The following is a 6,000-nucleotide window of genomic DNA, read 5'->3' on the forward strand; positions in this document are numbered from 1 at the left end:
TCTATACCTTTCATTCTATGAGCACTTATTAGTTTGGTATACTAACTAATCTATAGTTGTTCTAGTAATTTAATCATCCAATTTTCTATCTGATCTCAACTAATTGTTTTCTTAATTTTGCAGCTATATGTTCATTAACTCAGTGCTTCCTACTTCTTCTCTATCTTCCACTACTAGCTAGCTTCATCATTTTCATCTTAGTGCATTTAGTAAGTTTTAGCTTCAAATCTACATACCCCTCCTATGAAAACCCCTCATATCTCATAGCATTCTTGAAAAACCAAGAATGGTTATTAGGTGATAATCTAGATGGGTTTTTTACCCAAAATGGTGTGAGGTATAATTGGGACCTTATAGTAGAGAAAATTCATTGACTATTTCTGGGTCCTTTTTCCTTGTCAATAGTTAATTTGGTGTTATAAGGAGGGCCTAAATTTTCATGGTTGGTAAGATCTCTCAATCATACCATTTAGATATTCCTAGAGATCAAATTCATACCCAACAACCTCATACCCCTCTAATATTTCATATACCAAAAGGGAAACATGCTATGAAGATGTTCCCTTAGAACTAGAACACTTTAGTCTCCCCATGAAGAATTCTTATATTCCATTCCCTACTCCAAAGTAATCACCTTTAGATGTAACATTTATGCATACACTAAGCATATTAGACAATTGCCTATAGTTCCTCTCCTTCCAAGGTGAAAAGGAATAGAATATCTCTCACCAAAGAAAGTGTTTTGGTTGAGTCTATCAAATACCTTATTGAACTATCCCTTAAAAATTTATTTTAACCTTTTGATCAAATCTCCCTCACTCCATCTAGTTCTCCTCCTCATATTTCTCATACCAATCACATTGATACCTCCTGCAATTCTCAAGAATAAATTACTAATGCTTATATAATGGTAGGTCAACCTCAACCTAGGTGGTTATCATAAAGGGCACTTAATTTCTAGTCCCTATTCCATCCTCTTCCCAACCGCCTCAAAAGAATTTTTCCAAAATTTGATCCTGAAAAATATGTTACTTCTAAAGATAATATTTAGAATTTTTATCTGGTATTGTTTCTAATGGATGTGGAATATGAAGATGTAGTCTACAAGTTATTTCCATAAACATTTGAGAATAAATCAAAACCATCATACTAAAATATTGTAGCTACATCGAAAGTTGGATGGGATGCTTTTGAAAGAGCCGTCCTAAGTAAATTTGAAGAAGAAAAGTTCTCAACTACACTGCTTAAAGAGCTCATTGCAATCAAAATGGATAAGAAGGATAAGGTCAAAGAATTCAACCAAAACTTCATTACTTTGTTGAAGATTTGGGTTGCTTCTCAACTTGTTGATTCTATGGTAGTCAAATCTTACACCTCATATTTTGTCTATTCTATATCCATGTTTGTGAAGAGAGCAAGAAAGAATATTTTGGCTAACAATTTCAATGAATCTTTGATAGTGGAAAAGGAAATACTACCCTTGGTTGGGAACTCAACCAAACAATAACCAAAGGCCAATGGGAAGATGACTCTTATTAACACAATTGGAAAAGAGAGAGGATATATACTTGGATAGTGTGCTCAAACTTGTTAAAAAAAATGTTAAACAAAGTGGTAGATCTAAAAAAGAATTCAGGGGAAAGGTCATCAGGACAAAGGCCCTCTAGACCCCTTCAAAAGAAGAAAAATAACCATTCAAAGCTTCTTGAAATATCCATTATGAATCTAAATTTATATTACTTTGGCATGGAAAACATATTCTCATATCATCAAGTCAACCATTCTAAAAGGAAATGCACACAATGGGTCAACTCCATGACTCCAGTCATCAATTAGCTCTTGGAACAACAATCGTTATCTGACAAGCAACTTAGTGTTGGACCAAAAGTTACACTAAGAGGGGGAGGATGAATTTGTGAGAAGACAATTTACAATTTAATAATATTTTTATAAGCATACATCCATACAACAATAAACCATAAACATTTTATCATCAGTTATAACAATGCATCATAACACGATAAACAACAATCAACAACACAAGAAAACATCACATCATAAGGAGGCACAATTTTTTAGGTGGAAATCCAAATAGGAGAAAGCCACAAACTCTTCTTCTATTTAATGTTTAATTTATTTACATCAATTTTCAGGCCCTAAACCACAGGAGGAAACTACCCCCAAAATATGCAATATGCCACTTGCGATCGGCTACAACCTAATTGAGGCACCGACCTCGAAGATGCAAGAAACTACTCACCATAGGATACAACCTAATTGAGGCTCCAAGTTCAAGGATGAGTAGGCTCCAACCTAAATAATGAGTAAGATACAACCTGCTCTAGGCTCCAACCTCAGCAATGAGTAGGCTTCAACCTCCTTTCTCTGCTTTCTTTTGGACCTCTATTTCATAACATTTTGAAACTAGATTCACCATCATCATATATAACAAAATCATAAGTATGTCCTAAACTGCAATTAATACATATATTCACTACCACTATCTCTAACATAGCATCACTCACTATCTATGCCATACAACCTGCAACTAATATACTGCCATATAACCTATAACCATTGTCATGTAACCTGCAACCATTGTACTTCTATACAACTTGCACCAAAATGGTCATATCAATCACTCCTACCCGTTGTCACACTATTGCCCATATTATGATTCAACCAAAATTTAAATATGATCAATCAAACCCTTCATCATAATTTTTTCACTTCATATATCCAAAACACCTGCAACATGCTCAAAGACCTTCAAGAAAAACAAAAGAGAATTTTGGCCATCAAATATGACTCAAAATAGAAACAAACCATTTTGGTTGCACCTGTCTCTGAACTATGATCATCCCGATTCTTTAGGATCTCAATTTGGATAAATAATGCTCCCAAAATTTATAAAAAAACATATACAACTATATAAATGATCCGAATTTAAACAGGAACACAACAAATTACAGATATAACCATAAATACAGAGATGCAGCAGAAATACTTCATTTCATTAATGTAAAATATTGAAATATGCCTAGTAGCAGAAATGGAAATAAACTAGCTCGGGCGATAGTAGCTTATCCCTAAGAAGAGATGTGGCGGCTACATGCCTCTGAACTGTCTTACAATGAGGCTCGAAGGCCTATTTATTATTGAGAAACAATGGAAAACCCTAAACATCCAAAAACGTAACCCTAGGAGATGAAGCACCAAACTATGGGCCCTGTATGGGTAAATCAATACATCAACTTCCCAGGGTCGTAACTTTGGCATACGATCTCCGTTTGATGCTCACAATACCTTGTTAGAAAGATCTATCTTAGGACTACAACTTTTGGGTGAGCAACATTGATCCATGGACCCATGTTTCTCCCTGTTTTCCCAAAAAACTTCATTTAGGGCCTCAAAATGGCTGCGGAAGTTCAGGACTCGAAAAACTATTAAAAATAGTAAATTGTGCTACAATTTGAAACTGAAAAACTGAAAGAAACAATGGTGGGGGTCCAAGTGGAATTGGCGGGTGGCCACCAATATCCACTTGGATCATTCCTCCCCCCTTAGGAAGAAATGGTCCCCATTGTGTTGAGTTCCTCTATGAGATGAGGAAACGTCTGCTGAACTTGGTCCCTGGTGAGCCACTCGATACAGTTGGATCTTCTGCTGGTGAGTGTGCTTGATCTGTGTGTCCATGATCTAATCAGTTGCAGCTTGCTCCATGCAATCTAGATTTAACTCTGTTGGTGTCAGTTATTCTGCAATGTCAGATGTGTGTAGTAATGGTGGAAAGTATGGTCGAAGGCGGTCCACATTGAACACTAGGTGCAGGCTAAGGAATGGGGGAATGCTGAGCTCAAATGCATTGTCTCCCATAGCCTTGGTAATGGTGTAAGGACCATATTGGAGTGGTCTGAGTTTCTGATAGGCTCCGATAAGGCGTTCCTTTTGCAGATGCAACCAGACTTTGTCACCCACATCAAACTTGTGTGGCACCCAATGTTGATCATGTCGCTACTTGTACTTGGCATTTGATTTCTCCAGAATGTCGTGGACCTGCTGGCGAATATGTTGGATGTGCTCAATGAAGTTGTTTTCATTATCTATTTCGAACTAGACATGAGCTGAATGTGCCTGAGTAGCTGCAAATGGCATGGCCACATCAATGGGACATAGTGGTTGGAATCCCAAGCTGACCTAAAAAGGGTTGTGACCAACCGAGCTGTGGAGAGCCCGGTTATAGCTATGCTAAACATAGGGGAGTCTCTCATCCCATGTGTGTGGATGCTTTGAGTTGTACATGCGCAGAATGTGTATGATCATCCTATTGACAACCTCTGTCTGGCCATTAGTTTGGGGATGGAAGGCTGTGGACTTAGTGAGTTTGGTGTCCAACATCAACCAGAGACTGAACCAAAATGTACTGAGGAACATGTTGTCCCGATCTAAGATGATAAACTGTGGGAGCCCAAAGTGTACCCACACTCGTTCAAAGAAGAGTTTAGCATTGGCTTCTGCAGTGATATTCTTCTTGCAGGCCGGCATAATGGCCATCTTCGAGACCCTGTCGACAACAACAAAAACATAGTCATTTCCATGCTTAGTAGAAGGAAGGCGCGACATGTAATCCATGGAGATGGATTCCCAAGGTCAACTAGGGGTAGGCAGCGGGGTATGGAGGCCTTGCTTCTTGATGGTTAGTTTGGCAATGGCATAGGCAATGCAGGATCTGATGTACTTCCGACATCATATCGAAGATTCAGCCAATAGAAATACTTCTGCAATACTGCCACCATTTTCTTGACCCCAAAATGATTCTTCTTTTCAACATCCAAAAATTGCTATTTTTTCCATTCCTTGAGCTTGTTCATTTCACCTGGAGTTCCATCAAGGTCTTTTTTCTTTTCAATAACTTATACCTCGTGATTATAAATAGATTCCTCTAATCGATTTGTCAATATTTTCTCTCTACTTTCTAATTATTATTCTTCATTGATGTCAGATTATTTGATCTAAGTATGTTATCTATTTGTATCATGATCATCATCATCTTCATCTTGACCTACATGCTTCTTTGGGTAGAGATTTTGAAGCTTCTTCCAAATCCTGTTGGTTGATGAGCATTGATCTGCCTTGGCTTTCATGGAATCTAGAAAAGCATTAAAATGTCATTCATGGCTTTTGAATTATACCTTCTTGATTCATTAAGAGATGTATTTCTAGAAATAATATAATCCCATACATAATAACCATGACCTTGCAAATAGACTTCCATTCTAAATTCCCATATTTCAAATTACATTTCATTGAACAACGGAGCTAGACCAACCTAATTCTCTTCATCACCTATAATAGGTCCTAAAACTGGTGCATTATTGTATATTTCCTTTGGTTGTTTGGATGCATGCTTCCTTGAATTTCCCATATATGATCTCCTAATATTTTCCTTCCATCTATTATGATGCAACTAAAGGAACTAGCTCTGATATGAATTGTTGGAAATATTTGGTGGGCCGGGGGGGGAGGTGGGTTAGTAAGTATTTCACTTAATTTTAATTACTTTCAAAGTATTAAATATGGATTCCAAAAATAAAAAAATATAATCATCAACACATCACATCACATGAACAATACATAATAAATTTTTAGGTGGAAAACCTTTCGAGAGGAAAACCATTGAATGCTTTTAATATATGTCTTGAAAATTACATATACACGAAGCTCTAACATCCAATATTCTCCAACAAAAACTAGAAGGAGGATTCAAACCCCTGGTTTTATCATATCCAACTGAAAGGGTGTGTCAATACCCTACTTTTACGAGCTTCAACTAGAAGGATGCTCCAACGCCATAGTTTTATTAGCTCCAATTGAAAGGATGCTCCAACACCTTGCAAGCTCCAACTTTCCCTAGCACCAGGCTACCATCCTGAAGTGTTCTCAGGCTCCAAACTAAAGGAGAATTCAATCTGTGCCTTGCGCCACCCAACCACCCTGAAA

The sequence above is a fragment of the Pinus tabuliformis genome, chromosome 9 (genome assembly GCF_031772625.1).
Source record: "Pinus tabuliformis cultivar Carrire ecotype Pingquan chromosome 9, CPIR1, whole genome shotgun sequence".
NCBI lineage: Eukaryota > Viridiplantae > Streptophyta > Pinopsida > Pinales > Pinaceae > Pinus > Pinus tabuliformis.